At 39.2% G+C, this 24,344-nt stretch overlaps 1 long non-coding RNA gene across 1 annotated transcript; it reads right to left on the bottom strand.

Moving 5' to 3' along the window:
- Positions 1-484: 484 nt before the first annotated feature.
- Positions 485-23,623, bottom strand: LOC116993298. The gene is made up of 4 exons (XR_004417259.1): positions 23,536-23,623; positions 3,812-3,913; positions 1,716-1,858; positions 485-707 (listed from the first exon to the last, which is right to left on the bottom strand). It is a non-coding gene; the product is annotated as an uncharacterized LOC116993298 (long non-coding RNA).
- Positions 23,624-24,344: the final 721 nt, after the last annotated feature.

The raw sequence follows: 24,344 nt of genomic DNA, 5'->3' as shown, positions 1-24,344 counted from the left end.
GTTTCTGAAAAAAAATCAAAGGAATATTCATATTTGGTCCCCTCTGTAAAGACAAATTCACATCAATAGCTGGACACACATGCACAAAGACACTCAGGGTGATGTACACAGTTACACACATGGAGTGGATTTTTCTGACCTGGCCTTTTCAACTCTGTGAATGTGAAAGCAGGACAGAGACTAACTGCAGCAAACCTAAAGCTATAGTAATTATGCTATTTCAGAAGTTACCATCCTTCTGAGAAGAGAAGAACAGGAATAGAATCATGCTTAAATACAGCCCATTTTGCTTTGTTCTTCAACACAGTCCCATTCAAAATACTTTGGAATTTATGAGTCTACTGAAAGTGAGGTCTCATAATGTGCACAGCATGTTGCCAGTTAACTTGAATGAGCTTTTCTGCTTTCTGTCTGATTGCTATAATAGATTGCTTGAAAAGGGGCCCCTCCTTCTAAAACATATGTATTATGATGAAGTCTAAAACCAGTCCTAAGCTGTCCAGGTGGGTTTGTGCAGCTCACCTAACAATCCACCTTCCAAAATGTGATCTGGTGTCCCTTGAAGCAATTTGGAGTGGTTCATCTCTGCGGAGTTCTGGCCCCAGCCCTGCAGCAGCATGATTCTTTGTCAGCCTTCCAGTGCTTCCTTGTGCAGTTCAAGAGACAAATGCTCGCTTGCTTGTGGGACTGCAGTGCTTTGATCTCCACTTCCAGATGGAACCAGAAGTGCCGAGGCACGTAGAGAAAGCAAAACCAAATTTTTGCAATCCACAGGAAAGATGCTTAAGAATAATACAAATATATTTCTATATGGTACTTTTTTTGACAGAATCATAACCTCAATCAAACAAAAATCTATAAAACACCAGACAGAAAATAAGGATTGCAGATATATATTTTTTTTTCCTAATCTTTTTGACATTTAGTTCTCCCAAAGACATAGACAAAGCTTCTTCTGATCTCAGTGTTAGAGGATTTGACTCTTAAAGTTCAAACCACAAGCAATGCAGCTATTACTCCTGTGATTCATCTGACCCTCCAAAGGAAAAAAAGAGTACCCTGCTCCTATAGCCACAATGCTTACTGTAACTATTTATGAATTGATATGCAGTACTGGAATATCCATCATGTTTTATATGCAGATTAACTCCATAGCACTGGCATACTGAAAGCACTCAGCTGTAAAATTTACTTTAAAATAATTTATGCAATCTTTTGCATGCTGATATTCATTTCAGCTGCAGTGTTTGAAAGCTGTAGAGCTTTGTATGCCCTGTTCAATTGATTTCTCAATATTAATTCCATTTACAGCATCTTGTATTAGTCACATTTATAAGTATGCAAAACTAGTTTGAGCAATATATTTTTTCTCAATATACTTTCATTTCACTCTTCTCAGAAGTACTGGAATTATTTTTCTCCTCATTAGAGCTATTCAAACTCTTTAAGACATAGTGGCATTAATATTTTGAACTTCTTATGCAAATAATCTGATACTGACAAAAAGTGAAAAAAGTGACATTCATAGGAAAAAGATCGCTTGATACTCAACAGTTACAAAACGTGTTATTTTTGCTGTCCTTGAGATCACTGAGAAGGCCTTCCTGTCACCACCACGGTATAAATCTTATGGTTGCTTAATAACCTGCACAACATATACTGGTCTCTATTTGTAGAGAAGAAATACAAAGAGTGTTTCATCTGAGAAATCGTACCTTGCTTATACCATGAACTTAGCCCTGAAACAGATGGGAGAGAGCTCTAAGGCTCAGCACAGATTGGAGCTGCTGCCTTGGGATCCATGAGTGGCACGGCCATCTTCTGATGTCTTGTCCCACTGGATGCAGAGCTGCTGGAGCTGCAAGAGAAGAATTTCACTTCAGGAAGTTGCTATTCAGCTGTTCTGATTCCTGGCAGCTTTCCGGTCTTCCCCAATTTACCACCATTCTCCGCAGAGTAGGTCACCAAAGGCTGAGGAGACCAATCTTGCCTTCCCCTGATACAGTCCTGTTGGAGCACAAAGATTTCATCAAGGAGATTGACTAGGATCACTGCTTCTCTTAACCATGTCACCAGTAGACAGCCAAGGACTGGAGGAGGACTGAGCCTGCCTTTCCTTCCCAGTGACCTGCCCTGGCTTTGGGACAGTGAAGGAGGACCAGCTGCACCAATGTGGTACCAAGGCTTGTGTCCCATGCCTGCATTAGCAGGGTTGTGTGGCTTGTTGGTAAACCCCTCTTGTGCCCACCATACAGTCTGATTGGACATGTCTTTCCCCTCACATCTTACATATGGGAGGAAGGGGATGACTGAAGGCAAGGACATCAACAGTGATGTGTCTGTTCTCAGGACAGGAAGAGACAGTCATTGCCCAGCACTGCTGGGTTTTGTGACTGAGGGTTTTCTCCCCATTTTTTAAAATTTTTATTTTTGAATTAGATGCTCTCATTTTCCTGGTAAGTTGCAGTTATAAATAAACTATGAGCTATTTAAACACTATCTTACTAGACATACTTCAGATTTGAAGAACTGATGATGTTCAAGTCCTTTGACAGCTGTGTCGAAAGACGGTATTTGAAAGAAACCCACACATCCTCACAGGGGCTTTAGAAAACCAAATAAACAGACATGTTAGGATCCAGGAGCAGGATATTTTAAAATTTCATCCAATTTCAGGCCCAGACCTTGCTAATTTAGTGTACTTTGTGCTGTAGTTCAGAAGCACCAAATATTAATGGAGAGTTGCTCACCTTTGAATTGATTTTAAGGCAGTTTAGGAGTGTAACAGTTCCTTATCACTTGCCTACATATGCTGGTAGACCAGGAGAATTATAGCAGTATTATAAAAAACTACAGCAATGTTGACATAAATTCCTATAGGGGACCTATGAGGGAATGAAGAGACTATATTTTCTGTATAAACAAAAACATTCTGCTTCTGTCAATAAACCTGTGTTATAAAAAATCTCCATCTAGTTTCCCTCTTTAAATGAAGGTTTACACACTGTGATTTTTAAAATCCCATTCCTTCAAATGGTCAAAATTTTTCAGGCTACATAAATAATAGTTCCTTTTGGAATAATAGACATATTTGGAATTACCTTGAGGATTTTTATTTAGTATCATTATTTTTTTCAGGGGAAAATAATAAAAAGGGGGGAGTTAAAAATCTTAAGATAAATTCTTTCATAAAAGAGAAGATCATATCTTTTCCCCCAAGAATTTTAAACATTGAGGGTTTTTTGTTTACTTTGTCATAGTGACCCTAATGACAGAAGAGTGATTATTATACTATTAAATGAAAGTAACTTACTTTAGCATTGTGACTACCACTTTAAGATTTGTGTCCATAGTTGTCTGCCTAATTACTGTTCTTTATAACTGATATATCACAGAGATGCAAAAATACAAATGTTACACATAGCATTGATAGAAGTAAACTAGTTTTTTTCTCAATTATTTATCCTCATATCAGTCTGCATTGCAAACAGTACTCTTTATGCTCTGTGCTTTTTACCAGGGGGATGCAGTCATTATGATCACTTGGAAAAGGAGGCTCTATAAATCACAAACATTTGCCAGCTTTGCCAGCACATCATTATTACACCATTCAGTATACTATTTTTCTTCTCTTTTATGCAAATAATATTCACACTCAGTGGGAAAAAAGTACATTTCCAAGGCATGAATTAAATCCCTCCTAGACCAAAACCCTACATCCCATAATTTTAGAGTTTCAGATATACATATTTCTCTCATGTCTATGTCTTAGTTAGTGCTGGTAAAGGAACAGTGTCAGGGGAGATTTTACCTTTTGCCTGCCTTGACATGGATAGGTCGATTTGAGTGGAGCTACTTGATCCGCCAGCAGTCAGCTACTTCCCATATTCAAGTGACCTTAATTAAAGTCTAGCTGAAGACGAATGCAAAATACATGAGAATTATACACATGGACTCAGTTAAAAAATTGTTTTAATTCGACCACTGAACAACCAAGCAAAACCAGAATAAATGTGCAGCAGTGCTAACATGCGTGTAGGCATGTTAAATTAGAAAAACATGAAAATTTTCATTAATGCCCCTTAACCAATGCCTTACTAGAGCAAAGCATTAAAAGTATTATCTGGAAACAATGCTATATACAAGAAGCATAAAGAAATTTCAAACGAAAATAAAGTTCAGACCATCTTTTCATTATCATTTCTTTCTTTCCTCTGAGTAGATAAAAGACTATTTCTTAAATTGAAATTTAAAAAATCTGAGCACAATTATCTTAAATGTGTTACTTATTAATATGTGAAGCTCTGTGTGGATATTGTCTGTGGAAATGCTCTTTTCAGATCTGGAAGGAAGCTCTGCATTCCAACTCCCTGCAGCCCTTCTTGGGAGGCATGAGATTTTTACTTGTCCTAGCAAGCTGGATGGTGTTTATCCATTCCAGTTATTCCAGCAAGTTCATGCCACCCTTGATGGGTTGCAAAAACTGTTAGAAAGAATACAAAGCAGTGTGGATACTTGAGGCACAGGACTAAGGTGATTGTGCCTTTGTCTGCTTGTGCACAGACTTATCTAGGGGTGCTTTGTTCCTCCACATGGGCATCTATCAGAACTCAACCCTGATATGAGAGTTTTTAGGGCACAGAATGCAACTACTCCAAAGGACAGTGTGGGAATAATTGTACTGCCATATCTTTCATGTTTGTGGAAGCAAAAAGGCCAGGTGAAGCCAACTTCTGATTCATCTGACTGCCAGGATCTCTCAAAGCCTCACCCTTTTACTCACACAATTCTGGTTAGAATTAACTTCATTAAAGTTAGTCCAATTAAAGCTCATAAATGTATTTTGGGAATGCTGACAGCTTTCTTCTGGAATGGTGGTTTGTGAACAGTTTTCTTCCCATTCCACACACCAGCAATGATGCAATGAGGGTAGGACAAGGTGGTGTCACATGCTGGAAACCTAATATGCATTGCAAATTATAACATCCACAAGTGGGTGAGAAACATTTCTGCCTCAACTTGTGGACCCTTGGGAGATTCCTGTTTTTGATCTATGAAAATCAGCTAGCTGTGAGAACTCTTTTGTTTTTTGAGGGTAACTTTTATTGAGCCCGGATGAAATCCAAATTAAAAACAGTCAAAAAATCTATGTTTTCCCTTCACACAATTTAGCCAGTATTTGGCCTTGAGACTGAAGATCCAGGTGTTGGGGGTAGTAGGTGAAAGCATTCCACTGTGTTATTTTCAGTGCTATCTTTTGGGAAGTATACATACAGGGATGTCTTCAGATTGAGCAGAGGTTCCCAAAGATAATAATTCAGTAACTAAAGTAGTTGCAGCTACTATTTTTCAATTATTTCAGCAGTTAAAGTGTTCAAGGGTGGAAAGTCTGTAGAAACAAGTGAGGAACCACCCATAGGTGAAACCTCCTTCCTAGCAGTGCTAGTGGCCTCTTTTCCCTTGTGGTAAAGGGAAGGTAAATGTTCCCGAATTCCTTCTCTGGGGAGACTGTGACACTTCAAGCAATACTGCAACAATCAGCCTATTCAGCATGCACAAAGAGGAAATATCTTTGAGTAATACACTGTGAATGGATAGAAATAAGGCTGAAATCCTCTAAGCCTCTTTAGTTTCCCATCCTTACATCGGTCAGGCATAATACACTGCAGCCCACAGTTTTTTTATCATGCTTTCAGCATTCACATACCCCAAATTACTGTTTTTGCATTAAGTTATTATTGGGAAATATTCGTCTTGTAAAGAAATTTGAAACCAACTTCTTTTCTGGTTACAATTACAGGAATACGTTTTTCTTTCCATCATTGAAACATTCAGAAGAGTACAAGTTATGCTAACAGAGTAACTTTCACATACCTTATGGGAGAGAAGATGTTATGTCTTTGCAGGAGCGAAGACAAAACAGAGGAGCAGCTGTTTCATATATAAAGGTACTGAACTAGGTCAGGGCCGCTGAATGATACTAAAAAATTACATGTAGTGAGGCAGAATCTTGAAAGTGAATTTTTGGAACTGTTAATTTTATGTGTGAGGGTATTCCAGAGCAACTTGGTTGTCTTATTTATCAAAGATACCTAAGGGTATCTGCTTTTTAAAAGATCTTTATTCACTAGTTTAGAAATCAAGCATGTTTTAGGCTATCCAGCCTTTTTAAACTTCTAAAACTACTGGTCAATTTTACATCTAAAATGAAGAATATGGTATTCAGAGGTAGAAGCACAAATCAGCTAAATTATTTCATTTATTCAAAAGTTTATTAATTACTTTTATTTAATGCATTCAAAAGTTAATTAATTACTTCAAAAATTGTTACATCTTATTAATCCAAAATTTAATAAATAAAAGCAGACATAGGTTTTTAGCCAAAACTGTTGTGTTTGGAAATGTTGAGGTCATTGGAAACAGCACAGGCTGTTGCAACATGGAACAAAAAAAACTAACATGGATATGATCTTGTACATAAACCTCCTACAAACTTCAGAGATTAATTTGGTTACCTAATTGCAAGGGATAGTTCTTCAGGTCTATTTTTCAAAACATGGCAGGGAGGGGGATACCTATTTGTCTTTAAGATGCAAATAGATAGCAATTGAGTTTTTTTTAATTTAGAACAAGAGAAATCAAGTATCTAATGTTCTTTGTGTTCATAACTGCATAGAAAATCTCATTAAACATTACTCATTTGGGCATTGTTGTTTATTTCCTTGGAGACAGCATCAAATCTTAAAGTACAATTGAAATCAATGAAAAACCTTCATCAACTTCCAGGAAAAACAGTTCAAGTCTATAGTGAGGTAATGAGTTTTTCTTTTCAAAAAAACCAACAAAACCAACACAAAACACATTTTTCAAAACCTGAAAAATGTAGTCCACTAGGAGCTTTGGGTATTTCAATGTCTCCACTCCTCCTTTGACAGATGAATCAACCAACTCACATAGATTTTAGTTTTGAAGAAGACTGGTAATTGAGTAATTGCTAAGGGGGAAATAACAACAAAAGACATGGATTATGACCTTCAGCTGAAAGAAGGATTCTGTAGCAAGAAATACTTCTGACATCATCTTGGGTTTATTGGAAACACACACAACACACGCACACACACACACACCTTGATGCATTTTTGACCAGGACAGAATAGAAAGAAGTGTAGGGATGAAAATTTCTATTTAAACCTGCTGAGCTCACCAATTTGGAACAGACCAGGGAGACAAACCAGAAGAACTTGTAGACATGACATTGCAACAGAATGAAGCTTGACAGAGGGAGTTGTGGGAGCTGCCATCATAAACTTGTCCCATAATTGAAGTGTTCATCAACTGGAAACAAACACTGAAGGAAAAGATGTGGTCTTCAAGTTGGTGTCAGTGTGACAATGAACTTAGAGATGCTTCCATAAAAAAAAAAGATGTGATATTGGGACATACACAGGTATTACCTTGCACAATTCCCTTGTAGAAGACTGGCACAGTGTGAAATAAAGCATTCAGTTCCCAGAGAACAACAAGTTTGAATTTTAATCAACATACTGAAGGAATAATGAAAAACTGCTGAAAATAAAAAAGGTGATTAAAAGAGTTTTGCATTGTCATGTTAAGCAAATCTAACGCCTGAATAGGAAATGTCATTTTTTAATAGACACTACTGAGACAAAAGCAATCCATAAATATATTTAGGATGGAGATGAGATTTCTTGTCCTTCCAGAACTGGGATTTTGGAGCAACTTGGTTTTAGATTAGTTGTTATAAATTTGTGCAAGGATTGCATGACAGAACCGCAAGCAACATAAAGGAATGGGTCTCATCAGTACAGAATGTTCCTTTCCTGAGAGCTTGTGTTGCTTGGTTTTAAAAACGATTACAGCAAGTGCTGAGGGAAAAAAAAACAAAACAAACAAAAAAACCCACAAAAAACCAACAAAAATAAACAAACAAAACAAACTAAACAGACGAAACAAACAGCCTAACAGAACCAAAACCCAGAAACCCCACAGCAAAGAGATCTAAAACTCATTGAGCAGACAAGAATTGTCCTCTAGCAATAGCTATTTTTATTGTTCAAAATAAGAATATTTTCTTCAGATTGCATATTAGAAATTGCATGAATAATAATCCGATAATAATTTCAAGGAAGGCATATAGATTAACATAAATTTTGAAATTCATTTAGGTTTCAACACAGCACCACCTATTGGAATGAAAATAGTAATGAGTCCGCAGTAATGAAAACATAGCTGGAGTCAACCGACTAATTTATAGTCTTAAAGTGTGGAGGGTTCTGTAACTCGCTCTGCCTTGCAAACTGTCTCTGCTAATATAAATTTGACAGAAAATTCACTATTCTTTTTTCATATTATTAGAAAGGAAGACTTTACCACAGTGTAGGTGAGTCATTCTTTGAGTCATTAGATATAACTTGGCACAAAGTAAAGATATTTAGATAGAGTTAAAGGAGATAATAATATATTTCCTAGGAAAGAGAGCATTGTGTATGGCAATTTAAATGAGCTGCAGATAGATAGATGTAAGTGATAAAAAGAAGGTGCTTGGCCTGTCATTAGAGAACATATCAGCCACATTAAAATACACTTTACTTAGACTAATCATCACATTATTGCTCTCCCAAATGAGGCGTGCAGGTATAAAACTGGAATAGAGAAGTTCTTTCTGCTTGTTAATGAGGAGATTGTAACATGTTCCAGGTCAGAGTTTCAGGTGAGCAGAAAGCATGGGCACTGAACAACATCCAGAGAACAAGATGGGACATGTGTGGTTCGAAGGTGTGCTACCCACCCTCTGTGGCTGCTTTCCCACTCAACCTGTGACTGCTAAAGCAATCCAGAGAACAGTTGTAAGATGTGTGGGGCAAAAAAAATATAAAGGCCCATTCTGTGTCTCCCTGAAATGCTAGGATGCAGAAGGGTGATGTAAAAAATATGTTGAAGCTTCCTTGGAGTAAGTAACTTGCCCTCAGTTGGCCAGGAGTGCTCAGAAATGCTGCCTGCCCCATCTTTCACAGTGATGGAGAAAACTGGACACTGCTGAGCTGGTGTGTGACCCCATCAGTGGCCTGCCCCATCAGGGACAGACACTGGAGTGCTTTTGTCAGGCCAGGAAAGCAGTACTTCTGGATCTGGCAGCTGGAGCTTCTCCAAGCAGGATTCACACAGAGGGCAGCACTGACAGCCATGCAGAGCTGCTATGGGGCACAGGGCACTGACAGAATCACACAATGGCTTGGGCTGGAAGGGACCTTAAAAATCTTCTAGTTCCAATCCTCCTGCCATGGGCAAGGACATAGTCCGCTACATCAATTTGCTCAAAACTTCACCCAATCTGGCCTTGAATGCTTCCAGGGATAGGGCACCCACAATTTCTCTGATTCCAGGCAGAGGCAAACAGCTCAGCCCTCCCTACACCCCTCAAAAAAATAGTTCTTTTTTATTTCTCACAAGAGTGCCAGGACAGATACCACTTGCAAAAAAAAAAAAGTGCTGAGGAGAGTAGGGGTTGGAAGGGTGAGTGTACAGCAATAAATTGTTACAGCATTTACAGCTGGCCAAAGGATCATTCAGTATTCCCAGCCACAGACCTCGGCATGCCAGGAAAACAAGTGCAGCACCAACTCCCCTTACTACTTACTGTACCCTCAGCTGGATGAGCTGATAGGATTTGGATAGGACTTTGGATAGGACTGCTGCCACCTGGTATTAAGGACCTCACAGTTGTCCCAGGCTGCTTTAGGAGTTTAGGATGTCTCTGGAAGCACTGAGATGAAACTGCTCTCTCCAGGATAAGACTGGTGCTAGAGCTGCTTAAAGAAAAAGAGAGGAATCGCCATCTGCATGTCTTCCCATCTTTCTTGAGCTAGCCTTGTTAGCTGAATCCCAACCAGGAAACAAGATAACCTTATAATTTTAATGCTGAAGATTCTTAGATTATTAATAACTTTTTGAAAAATAAAGGCTGGCACACCCACCACTGCAGCAGAGAGTATGCATAAACAATTACAAACACCACAGTCCCATTTGGCAGGACCATCCACGTCAAATAAGACTGTTCTTTTGAAATTCATTAACATTAAAACAACGGTGTTCAAGAACAAAAGCAGAAATGTTGCCTTTCATTAGTATGGCTGTACTACAGAAAATGGATATAAAGCTATGATTCACACTAATTAGAGGATACCATGATTTAGTGCAAATTTACACAAATTTTTTGTATAGAGCTTGACATTTGAAAGTCTCGCACCTTATTTAGAGTCAAGCAGCCACAAGGATTTACATTCCGTAAATATTTTTCTTTTTATTTAGTTGTTTGAAATCTTCACTCGCCCTCTGTTCCTATCCTCAGATAGAGTTTACACAATTAGAAGGAGATGTCAAATGTGTGATTTTTTTTTTTTTTGAAGAGACAAGATCCAAGCACAAAGCTAGTAACAACGTGTGGGCTTTAAGAGCATGAAGTTCAAAGTTGTTTTATTTTAGATATCTTAGTCATCAACTTCTCACAGTTTTGCTGCAGGACATGAGCTCAAAAGAAAAACCTGAAATACTTTTTAAATAGTGATACAATTGGAATTGAGGGAATTTTTTAAATCGTCTTTTAAAAATCCTTTAAAAATTCTTTATACCCACAACCCTATTCTTTCACCTTTTCCACACTATGAATAATACAGTAATTTCACGAATACAAGCCGCACCAATTTGACCAAAAGTTTGGTGGAAACCCGGAAGTGCGGCTAATATTCGAGGGCGGCTAATACATGAACAATATTCTAAAAGCTGCCAACATGGAAGTGAGAGCCCACGGCAGCCCCAAGCCAAGCTGGAGCCCGGCCGGCCCCGGCTGAGGTGGGAAAGCCTGGCAGAGGCGGGGCCAGCAGTGTGGGGGGCGGGCGGCAGAGCCTGAGCCAGCAGGGCGGGGCAGGGGGGGCAGCAGAGCCCAGGCCAGCAGGGCGGGGGAGCCCGGGACAACTGGGGCTAGCAGTGCAGGGGAGCATGGCAGAAGCAGGAAGGCCGGCGGGTGGGGCTGCCTGGCAGCGGGGGAAGCCCAGCAGAATCGGGGCCAGCAGCGTGGGAGAGCCCGGCGGTGCGGGGGCCTGCAGTGCCGGCCAGGGCGAGCAAACGCAGCGGCGGTGCAGATGGGAGGGGGCGACCGGCGAGCCTGGCGGCGGCCGCCCCACCGGCAGAGCCTGGCAGCGGCGGCAGCCCTGCCGGCTGGGCGAGCAAACATGGCGCGGGGCGGCCGGCGTGCCTGGCGGCTGCGGCGGCGGCTGGCCCGCCGGCAGGGCGAGTAAACGCAGCAGCGGGGCGGCCGGCGTGCCTGGCGGCGGCGGCGGCGGCTGGCCCGCCGGCAGGGCGAGCAAATGTGGCAGCGGGGCGGTGCTGACGGGAGAGGGGGGCCAGCGAGCCCGGCGGCGGCTGCAGCACCACCCGGCCGGCCCCGTCGGCAACCATGAGCGGGCCGAGCCTTCCTGGCCCCGCCCCGAGCCAGTAAAGCCCGCTATGCCACGATCCTGTTACTAATTGGCCAATTTGTGAAAGCTGCACACGGATTCTCGCTACGAACCAAAGTGCGGCTAATATTCGGGGTGCGGCTTATCTATTGACAAAGACAGCACCATTGTCGAGGCACTGGAAGTGCAGCTTATACTCCGTGCGGCTTGTATTCGTGAAACTACTGTAATATGTTTCCAATGGCCACCAAGGAGCTTTCAAGGGAAATGTAATTCTGATTGTGAATCTTCTGTGACCTACCATTACTGCAAATTTGTTCATTAGTTTCCTTATAGAAGCAAATAAAAATGAAAATGGAAAATATATTTTCATATACAAATAACAAGCCTCATGAATCTTTATTGTATTTGCATTGGTTAGTTGTGACTTAGACTTGTTTTTAAGATCTTTATCATTGTATCTCCAAGAATTTCCATGTTCTTATGCATATCTCAAGGTCAATGTCAGTCTATAGCAGTGCATTTGTATTAAATCAGATTAAAAATTGCTGCAATGTTACAGCACTACATGCTGGTAACCACGAACTGGTAGAATAAAGAAAATATCTGCATGTTTGCACCCTGACATCTGAAAATTTATTCTTTCATTCTCCTGATCTGAAGAACATTAGTGATGTATTTTTGCGCTAAGCTGTATTCTTTGGATTGTTACACTAAAAACTACTTTTTCAATTTTTTTTCCTGTACTGGTTAAAAAAAATCCCATGCCTTTGTCCCCTGATTTCTCTCTGTAGTATTTTGAGGCTAACTCTATGAATCCAGAAAAATTGCCCAGCTAGAAATACAGTCTGACTTTCAAATGGACTGAATATTAGCCACTCCTACATCATGGATATTGGTGAGTACTCAAATTTTTAAAAATTGGGCCATTTGTGGTAAAATCCATAGCCAATCTGAATCAAAAAGTTGACCCAATCCTTACTTTGAAAGACCTGACAAATCGCCAACTCTCCCAAAGTTCCAATCATTGTACTTTCTAAGGGAGACAGGGGAGGGGAAGCAAATGGTTGATTTTCCAGCTGCAAAAACCTCTGGTCACATCAGCAGGAAAATCCTGGCTATGGGATGTTATCCTGTGTTACTGAGTCATAGCACTGCTAGTTTTGATTAAAGACTTTTCCAGGGCTGCAAGAAATCACTGCACCATGAGGGCTGTTAACTTTATTTCTGACCTTTGAATTATTTTTTAAATATTTCCATTGAAATTGCATTCACTCCTGAGCATATTGTATTTACAGTGCATATGTACATATGTATCACTGAAACAGGTGCCCAGAGACACTGTGGAGTCTTCATCCTCAGATATGTTTACAGCTCAGCTGGATAAGACCCTGAGCACGCCAGCACAGCTGAAAAGTTCACCCTGTTCTGAGTGGGGGCTGGGACCAGATGCCCTCCAGACATCCCCTGCAGACAGAATAGATTATTGGATGATTCTGTTGTTCACTGTCATGGTAGCAAACAATGCAGGTGCTTCCTTTTTCTGCCATGTATTTAATATTTTTCTCATTATGTTATTACCAAATCCCAGTATAATGAGATTTCAATGCTTTTTAGTATTTTAAGTAGGTACAGGAAATAGAGGGGATCATTTGTTAAGAAGCAATATCATCCCTAATTAACTTTGTATACTATTTACATGCTAATTTGTTTTAAGTGTTTTTAAATGCAAGCAAAATATGAATTGAAATTACAAAGTACTGGGTGGAGCTATTTATAGTCTTCATCAGATCAGAGACTATACCTATCAGTTCTCATAAGAGTTTTACATTGGATAAATTAACCATTGATACTGCTCAGCTTTTACTACAGCAGGTAATTGCCAAAGTTCATTTCTAGTCCCAATGTTTTTTGTCTGGAATATAATCTCACAGAAATTGAGATCTCCTGGGCAGTCCAATGAACAAGACATGGGAGTCAGAAGCTTTGGTATATTCATATCTATGCCACTGAATAAGCTCATTCTTAAACTGGGCTTGGGCCCAATTCAAGGTTTATTATATCCAGGAGGAAACTTTATATTGACTTCAGTGGACTTTTTCCTAGTGTCCACTCATCTCAGTTGTGATTCTGAGTCTCATGCAAGGGAAAATGTCTATTTTTTAATCTATAAGATAATAATAGGTGCTAAAGGCAACCTCAGTGAGGATAAGGAATAGGATTGCATAAAAGAAAAGTGATCCCTATTCATGCATTGTGCAATGTGTGATGCCTAATGGATGGGGAAGGAGAACCTTTTCTCTCCAGATAAGTTTTCTCATTAAATACTCACCAATTTGCTTCAGAAGGCTCTCATGAACATTTATTGTTTATTGTCATCATTGTTGTATTAATGGCTGTTAATTACAAAACTATCATATCAATGACTGCAGCGGGGTTTACTAGTTCAGAGAAATGTGAAAATGATATTCAGTTCCTACCTGTGGGAGCAGGATTGTTTCTTAGTTGTTAAGAACATTTAAACACCTTCATTATGCTGAAGTCTCAGAGACTGTTAATTCCACCTGTCTTGTAGGCAGGAAAGCATTTCTGTTTTGCTTTTGGGTGGGTTGGTTTGGGCTGTTGCTTTTCTAAAAACTCAGCGTTAATAAAATTCACCCTGCAGGTCAGGAAGTCCTCCTGCAGGCAGATGGAATTTAAAGATTATCCAGAAATACTGTCCAAAACTGCCTGTATCTGGCAGGGATGTTGATCACAGTGGGAAAAGGAGATCCTATTTATGTCTTCCTTGCTGCAAGGGCATAAATTACGGGATGTATATGAACTAAACCTCAATTTCTGCACAACTCTTGCAGGTCTGTGTTTATGAACACATAAACTATCTGTTGAGTGTTTGCAAATTAAACACCTGGCTTTATATAGTAAAATTTAAAAGCAAGTTTCAAAAAAACCTGTGACATCTAATGAAACTGCAAAGACTCTGCAAGAAATGCAAAATAATTACAGAATTACCAAAAATTCCTGCAAACACAGACTGTATTTTCCCGTTTCAGTTTAATTCCTATGTTGAAGTAATTAACTGCACCTTGGTAATGAAATCTTTGCAAGCGCTTGCATTTTTTCAGATGTTGCATCATTTTTTGTGATCTGTGTATCTTCATTGAGGAATAACTGAAATAACTGTACATAAAAGAAAATCAATTTTGCAAATAAGTGAGTGTGTTATGTACTCTGGATATATCATGTGAGTGTCAAAATGACATATCTGCTTCTTCATTCACAGAAAACATCTCCAAGTCTCTGCTAATATCAGCAAACACTTTCCAGCAGTGAGGTGGTTACTAGCTTTCCATATAAGACACTGTTTGGCATGGAAAGGTTGTTTGGTCTCACAATTGACAAAGATACTCAGAAACTCAATCTCCAAACATTGAAGAGGTTAAAATAGATTTTGATGTCCTCAGTTAGGACAGCTGGACACAACAAAATCTCACAAGAGCATCTATTTGTATTTTTGATTGCCTAAACACATTCTCCAGACTGGCCTTAAATCAACAAACAGATTGTTCTGCAAAACTATGCTAAGTCTTTTTTTCAGAGTGAAATCAGCCATGAAAATTCTGGCACATTTCTAAATATGTTCCACTGGATTCTTTTTGTAGCAGTAAATCTAGTTTTAACAGGTGCCATTAAAGCTTGTGCTATTTTATGAGCAACATGTTGGTCAGCTCCACTGAAAATTCATGACCCACCAAGAGTCTGTCAATCTTCAGTGTATTTGTTCTCTGATGGAATGGAAACCAACCTCTTTATCAGTGAGCACACCTGCAGATATATAACAAAATTTAATGAAAAACCCATGTAATTTGAGAATTTAAAGTAAAATTTTCTTATGACTTAGCTTATTTTTACTATATCCAGTCAATGCAATAAAAATGTGTCATCATCCAGCTGCACCAGAACTTTACTAATAAATGGCTGTAACGCCTGATGATGCACACAAGGAATTTGGTTCTGCTCCCATTGAAGTCAAGGGGAGTTTTGCTACTGGCTACAACAAAGTATCTTGTCCTTGTGTGAACTTAACAAATGTGTTATTTCCGTGAATAGCCTGCACCATGTTTTATGATGACTATTTGGTTTACTCATATTTGATTATTGGTCATTTGAAACTTAGATATTAGACATTGGGATGCAGTTTCTCCTCTAAGTACTTCGTGCAGCCACAGTAAGAGAAATGGGAAAGATATTGGCACATTCGGGGCAACTAAGAATTTATCTGCCAAAGAGGACTCCCCAGCTGGTGAAGGGAAAAATAGCTGACTCTTATGTCTTGCAGATATCAAGCCCAGGACATGGTGTTAAAAAGCCAAATTCAAAGTGGTTCTACTGATTTTTAGCTTTTAAATGGCCATGAGAAGTACCAGCTAGTACAGAGCAGTGTCTGCACATCTCAGAGTCAGCACTGCAGAAACAAAAGCTGTAATGCATATTGAAATCTGTGATATCAGGTCTCTTAGCCTGAGATGTTGCCTCCTAAGTTTGAACATCAGGATATCAATTCTTGACCGTATCAATAGAAAATGCCTTTTGAATAATATTTATAATGCTTTATATAGATGAGTCTCTCTGACATCTCAGGGAACATCATCTGATTTTCCATGCAAAAAGGAGCAATGATGTTTTCTGATCCTTTCCTGATAAAATACAGGAAAAGCTTGTCTGTCTCTGACACACTGAGAGAGGGCAGTTGAGCACTGGAGATACTCAAATATGTTTGCCCAGATGTTGGAGTGAGAGAGATTGAAGAGGGAGGAATGCCAATAGCTCATATTGTTTCACTGAAGACCTTAGACAGAGAGCTGCAAGCCACAGTCCCTGCATGATGTGCTCCTCTCTAGTGCCTACTTCCATTCAATATCTTTTAGCCCATGAGTGCTTTTCCCAGACTACCTCTGGCCACTTACAGCAGCAGTGCTCTCTCTCCCCATGACTTATAGCTCTTTCCAAACACTCTGAGTGCTAGTAAATGGTGATGATGGCCCTGAGCAGGCTGTTCAGAGTAGGAAGGTGATAAAGGGCAGCAGGCACAGCAGCATCAGGGAAGGAGCAAGCACAGGCTCCTCTCGCCTTCCTCATATTCAGCTGGTTCATGTCCCTGCTGATGGGTCCTGAGAGCTCCCCCATGCCCTGGTGCTTGGAGACAATCTCAGCTTTGAAGAGGTTGGCCCAGTGAGGCATAATTTTATGTTTCTACTCTTACTCATTTGTCACTATGGGGAAATTTTCTTATTCTCAGGCAAATGTGTTTCCTGCTTAAGAAAGTACGTAGATGTTGGTCAGCCGCACTGATGTGGCCACTGTGATTTAGGAAAGCAAAGCAAAAAAGAGTTGGCTTCTGGAGCATCATTCCACCTTGCCCACACACACCACAGGAGTTCCCATGAACCCCTGCAACAGAATCCTTGTATCCAGGGTTTTCAGGGCGAGGAATGTTCTCTGGTTGGTTCAAAAACTCTCGGCTATCAATATAACTTGCCGTACATAGCAGAAAACTGCAGCAGATAAAAAATAAATTATCTGCTTCAGCTGCATTGCGTATTCAGAACCACCAGTTCCTTGGCTTCTTTTTCACTGTCCTTTTACAGAAGCCTCCTCACACTCATGAACACGTGTTTCTAATCAGAAAATGCTCTAGTAAAGACCACCTGCCTACAAAGAATACATTTTTTCCCAGTCTGAGTGGGTGTCTTACAGACAGGTTTTAGTACACAGCAAAAAGCAAGCAGAACAATGAAGTGAAAGGGCAGCTTTCTTCTAGTGAAAATCTGCACTGTTGTCTGACGTATTAGTTACAAAAGTAGGAGACAAGGCATTTCTTAAAGACCATTCCTGGAGAAAATGTAATTAATAAATAACTTAATGGGAGAACACAGTAATAAGAAACTTGTCATTTGCTTTGGCGCTTTAGTTTACTTTGGCTTGTCTAACCAAGATGTTTTTTAAGAAAAAAAGTCTGAATGTACTCAAACATGGAAATAAAAGTTTTTCATGACTGCTGATTTTCAGTCAGTGTTTTCTGAGTCATCTCTAAACAGTAGGCAGTTAAAAAAAAATCAATGCTTTTGGTTCTAGAACTCTTTAAAAGTAAACTACGAAGACTGTTGGACTAAGAAGGTAATTGTCTTTGTGGCTTATTATACTGATAGCAGGTGACCCAGATATTAAAGCGCTCTAAGCGGGAATCTCAAAGAGTAGGAGTCCAATCCCTCGCATTTGAAGCTTGATCCAAAATGAACTTGGTTTAATGATTTCTGTTGACTTAAGTGGACACTAGGTCAATCTGATCTGCTCTAGTACTTTCAGTTTCACACAGTCATGCCTTGAATAATGTGATTGCACTGTGCGAGTGATGGAAGCTTTACTTGGCTGGATCATCAGTGTAAAAAAAAATAAAAAAATTGAGGCCAGTTAGTTCCTGCAAGGACATGGCGCTATATGTTTAAGAGCAAAATAAATAAATAAGCAAAACCACTAGAAAAGGCTCTCTAATAGTAGGAAAAAACCTTACCAATTAAGTGATGGTCAGAGCCAATGACACAGTGGTGGGTATCTATACCAATGCCAATCAGTACCTAAATAAATCAGCAAATGGGAAAACAGCCCCTTCTCTCACAGTGGTTCTCACCATATGTTTTTTTATTCTAACCAGAGAAATTTGGGATGAAGATTTCTTCCAGTCCAAAGGGAACCTAAGGAGCTCATCACCCAGAAACAAGAGAGGCCTCTGCAGTCTGAGGCTGCACTAGGCAGCTGCAGAGCTGCTCTTTCAGGCAGTGTGCCGCACGAGAGGCCTGCAAGAGACCCAGCAGCAAGCCCAGCCCGTGAGCTGCTGCTGCCAGAATCAGCTGGAAGCTGACAGCTCAGTGTCCTGCAGCTGCCACGCACATCCCGCGTGCACAGAGGTGGCTGAGGGTCACTCTCCACAGCCAAGTGAGTGTGGGAGGAAGGCGAGCAGTGACTTCACCGTCAGACCGCCAGCCGAAGGAGGGGGTGGCTGCAGCGCAGGGGCTCATTCTCACACTACACCACATGCGCACTCAGACTTGTGAGCCAAATTGCTTTCTAACAGCTCTAACAGCTATGTAGTAGATACAAAATCCATGGCTTAGGAAAACATTCCTGTCTGTGCAGAACTTCACTGTTTTTACATTAATGTTACCTTATGCGATTCTTGCTGACGATAACTCTATTAAAAGCTCAAGGCTTGGGGATGCAAAATAAAGCAGAAGGCTGAACAGAACCATGTAATCAACAAATAGTAGTGCTCTGTGGCTTTTTAAAGGAAGAGAAAAAGGGTTATATCTTTAAAGTTTTTAAAGGTCCAGACCATTACTCATTTGCAAAACTGATATCTATTCTACACTTCTCTCTTTTTAAAAGTTGAACATGCACACACCTTTCTTCTGTGAACCTTTTTATTCATGACAATCTTCTTAATTACTTTCTTCTACACTTGTAGGCCTGAGACCAATGGAATAATAAAAAACGTAGTTCTAAAACCAAAAATAATCGTAATCCAGTGGTTGCCTGTGTGCTTCCACCCAACAGTTCTGAAAAGATGGAATTATAATAGGCTCTTGGGGGTTCATGTGAGTCATGCAGTGTCCACAAGAGTCCTCAGAAACTTCCAGTCCAGCTCTTCTACATGCAGGAAAAGGCAAGAAAATAATGTGGGTGGACACACATACAAACACGTTTGTTTCTTAATCACCCACACAGTAAGGATAAGCAGGTCAAGAAATACTTTGTAGATGGAAAATGTTATGCAATTATGTACAAAATCTCAAGTAGCTTACAAATTTCTTTAGAACCAGCTGGGACTTCCTGCTCATCCAGGTCTTATCTGAGCAAATCAGAGCTCTCAACTTCAAGAAAGCAAGGCTGGAAAATTAAAGGTGATTGTCTATTCACAATACTTCACATTGGACTTGATGACTTCGTTTCAGACAGATATGGGGAGAACAATTCCTACACAGTAAATGAGGGAACAAAGGAAGAGATGGAAAATGTCTGTACTAAAAATACTCTGAATCACCCAGATAACATCATTTTGAGCACCTAAATCATACAGCCACTTTTTGTTTACATCACTCAAATATACTTCTAAATAACTAAATTTTCCTTTTATTTAGGGTAAAAACAGAAATCAGCTGCCAGATACTGGAAATGATGGTATAAACAAGTTCTTGAGTCCACTTCTCTCTTTGGACTGGCACTTGAGCTTTGGGTTTTGCAGTGTTTTCTGGAACCAAAGTTATCTAACGCTATTCCATTCTGGTTGGATTAAGTAAAAATGAGAATTTTTCTCCCATCTTCTGCATTTCAGAAAAGTTTCAGCCAAATCTCCTAACCTCCTATTATACTTAATGTCTTCTTGACAGCTTCTAATAGAGGTCAGCTGAGCTACAGTTGTGAAATATAGGTGAAAGTAAATAAACTTATACTCAAGACTTGGCATCCTTCAGCAAACTTGCTATCTTTCTCTGCTTTTTATCACTTTCTCTGCTTTTCACCAGTACCCATGGTGACGCTTCAGTGTCCATTTTTGACCATACAGTGCCATCTCTGCCACTAAAAACTGACCCAAGCCTAAGATTTATGCAAGGATTAACAGGCTGAGCCTCTGATAATGCTACCAGGATTTAATTTCTTTCTTGACAGATACAGCGATGTTTGTGTTAAACTGTATATCCACTCCCTGCAATTTTTCTGGTCCTTTACACCTAAATCTCCCAAACTCTATCCACTTGAAGGGTTTTTAAAATACTCATCTTAACCCAGGAGATAGCATGATTCAGAAAGAGTAGAAAAGTACTCAGAGAGAGTAGCTGTCTTCAAAGTTTCTTCAGGAAGTCTCGCATATTTGGAAAGATTTCCTCAGCATCTACCTCAGGTATTTCATAAATAGTATAGTCACTCTAAAATTTCCATATTGTGATAACAGCAGTGGTTGATGGCACTCCAACAAACTTTTTGAAGGCTTTGGTCAAAGCCCAATGCTGCAGCCAGACAGCTGCCACAGCTGGCATTGAGTTTCACTAGCAAAACCCACAAGTGTTTTGCAATCTGTCCAAATGGTAAAGAGACTTCCCATGCAATTATGGAAGGACTTGAAAGTCCAATGGTGAAAGTTAGACTTTCTGTCTCCAACTGGCAGTAAATCTGTCGTGTCATTTGACTATTCTCCAGAGACTGTCACAGTATGGGTCAGAACTATCCCTTCTCTTGCATTGCAGATAAATTGCTGTTCAAAATAAATAAGCAGCATGGAGAGCCAGGGAAGCTCTAAAATACATGGTTCTCTCTCTCAGTACCAGACAGCTCTTATTCTTAGCAAACCATGTAAATAATTTGAAACTGCTAAAGAATAAAGAGAAATAAAGTTGTTAAAAGGTGAATGAAGGCACACATGATTTTAGATGTTATGTTCAGAATCCTTTCACTGTTCATCCTATGTTTTATTCAAGACAGACACCCTCTCTCTATTCTGCTACCATCAAAATGCCTATCTGTAGTCCAAGCATGTGCTTTCTTTTACAGAAGGCCTGTGATGCTTTGAAGTGGCTTTGTTGGCTTATCAGTATTAACTGTGCAAGAGGTGAGGCTGTAAACAGCACTCACTAAATCACCTCTCCAGAAAATTCTGAAGATGGCTGAAGTTCACTTTACCACTTACTACATCAACATAAACAAACATTTTTTAATGTCTAAATATCTTTCTTACAACCATATTCCAACTAACTCCATTGGCTAGTTCTGTCTCTGTACCCATAAAGTAATTATCTAACTTTTAGACATTAGTCACTAGCTTTTATATAGGCCCTTCAGATGTGGATAGTTTTGTATGGCTTAATGAAAGAGGAGGTTCATTCATAATATTACAATGCTAAAATTATGTTGGCCTATCATCTAGACTCTCTAATTTAACCTCAGGTTTTACTCTGAGAACCTTAGGCACTCACTTTGTATTCATATGTTTTGGTTTAGATACAAATCTTGGTCTTTAAAACTAACTAACCTCTTTCAAGAACTGCATTATTTCAGTCTTCAGTGTCTGGTAGATTCTCATGTAAAGGTTTGCCCCAGTTTCCATTTAATTTTTCACATGAGATTTTCTGCCCAAGAAATTCACATGGGTCCCTTGAACACAAGGACTAAAAAAACCCTCTGCTCTATATATTCTTTAAGCTTTTTTAAAATCTTATTATCTATTTTAAGTTATGTTTTAGCATTTTTTTAACTTTTTTTTTTGGTCAATACTATGGCTGTGACCAGGATCAGCTGTGCTATGCATAGCTCATATATAAATTCCATATAAACTGGTAAACAAATGTGAAATGGAAATCTTGCTCTTCACAACTTGAGTATATAATTATTTATGTATGTCACTGGTTGGCAAAGTTATACGTTCTTTCCTTTCAGATATATATGTCATTTGGCAGGACAAGAAAGTTCTTTACTCCTTCCTTTTCATACTTGGCCTCTGTATCATTGATTGATGGGCTGCTTTGCATTTGCTGGCTTAATGCCTAATCTTGAGGCATTTCTTGCAAGATGCCACTTACAATATACATACTCATCTCTAGACTGAGCTAGCTCTTTCAGAGCAGAAAAATCCTTTGTGAACTTGAGACTCTTCCAGTATGTATTTTGTTTACTAGGGTAGTTTGTTATCCCCTCGGTCCTAAACACAAATCTTGCAGTATTCCTCAGTTCTCCTTCTATCCTTAACACTAGTTCTGTTACTTACAGAAATATTAAATTCACTTCTGCCTGAGCTTTGAAAGCTGTCCTTATTCATAAAAACCAATCTATTACACAGTATATCATTAAAGACATTTTCAGAAAAGCAATACATAAGATTTGTTGCACACACTGTTGTACATTCATTTTGCATCATTATACAAGTCTGAAATTTGAATAATTTTCCAATAACTACATGGAAATGGTACATAGCTTTCTGTTAAGTTTTACAAATCTTCAAAAGTCCTTCTCATCAGTAAGAAATTCTGTAAGTGGACAAGGATTTTGCAGATAAGTAGCTCTAGGGAGTAATTTGCTACTCCTGTCTACCATGTGTGTCATAAGAAATTAGCGCCTTCATTTTAAAATAAAATTGCAATTTTCACTGGTTGCACTGACTGCCTTAATTTGTCATAAATTTTAATGATTTTCAAGTTTTCCTTGTCAGCAATGTTGTTAATTCTCTACTGGGATATTTCAAGCTGGAAATGTCTGCCTAACTAAAGTATGGCATGACTGGAATTGGAATGGGAGGAAAATCACTACCACTCAATGACAAGGAGTAAGATTTCATATCTTCAGCTTGCTGAATTCTAAAGTGACACAGATCATGAGTCAGATAACTGTTTTATATGAAAAAAAACCATGCACAGTAGTTTTCCATCTTAATTTGGAGTAAATTGTCTGTTCAGAGATTATGAATGCTATAAACAGCAAGATTTCAAACTTAAATGAATAAGAGGGTTTCCCATGGCAGTTTTTTTTCACACACTTGTACCAGACATACTTTTGCAGGTGTTCTAGATTCAAAACAAATACCTGCAGGCAATGGTTAAAAATTAAATAGTGGTTTGTGTCCATATTTATGTGCATTTGAAGACAGCTGTCCGCTGCTGTGTGGAAATGAGACCACTGACCAGCTGCCACTACTTTATTTCTTCTTTGCAAATATAAATTTCTTTCAAGGTCAAAAATACTGTGAATAGAGGAAATGACCTCTGCATTTATTTAAACATTTCTCTACCCTCACATCTTTGACTCATATTCCCATACAGCTAGGAGGATAGTGATGCTACATGACATGTCTGATGTTTATTAACAGCAATGCGTCAAGAACATACTCACTCAAAGTTAAATAGACAATACTTGTTCATTGCCTGCCTTATCTAATAAACACTATTCTGTCCCAAAGATGGACTTCAGCAGGATATCCACACATAAGTCAAAATCTATGACTCAAAAACTTTCACCTTACCTTTTAGGTATGCGTCAGGATTTAAGCCTCACCTCTCCTCTTTGCCCAGCTAGAAGCACCTCAGTCCTGTAAGGCTTTGAATGTTGCATATTCAACCTCCTTCCCTTGCACAATGTCAAGCCAAGAGTCACAAGGATGTGGCATGGTAATTGCTCAAATATCATGGAGAGGAGCACTGATTTTTTTTTTTTTTTTTGGAAGGAGTTCTCAAACTAGATTGGCAGTAAAGCAGCCAATGAAGTGGTATAAAGGTTTTTATAGAGCAGATATATTTATTCAGATTTGGAAAACTGTGGCATAAAACAGGCAGGGTCAGAGACAATTTTGCCCATGCTTAATTTCCAATTATTTGGAAGAATGCGAAGAAACACTGGGCCTAGACAATTTGGATCAAATGCATTGCCAGCCGTAGACTGGAACACATATGGCAGAGGTAAATTAAAAGTGGAAGAAAATACTCTAGAAGGAATAAGAATTGATGGAACAAAATGGATACATGCCAAGAAGACAGATGCATGTTCTGTTTGAACCACTTTCTAGTAAGGTACTAACGTACCTAACTTTTTTTGAACTTAATCAATTTTCTGAATACTGCCCAACTGGAAGATACAGTTATTCATCCAGGAAACCAAAACAATATCACATAATTTATCTATTAAAGCACATTTAAATCCCCCACACCCTTACAATATTATCTGCCAAAGTGATCAAGTTAATATATAAAACCAAAACATGTAAAAGAATAAGCATATAAATTGATGTTTGATTTGAAAATATTTACATTTTGACAATAGCCAGGAAGAAAGTGA

The sequence above is a fragment of the Catharus ustulatus genome, chromosome 3 (assembly GCF_009819885.2).
Source record: "Catharus ustulatus isolate bCatUst1 chromosome 3, bCatUst1.pri.v2, whole genome shotgun sequence".
NCBI lineage: Eukaryota > Metazoa > Chordata > Aves > Passeriformes > Turdidae > Catharus > Catharus ustulatus.
The sequence above is the reverse complement of the archived record's forward strand: the minus strand, read 5'-3'. Positions and strand labels throughout refer to the sequence as shown.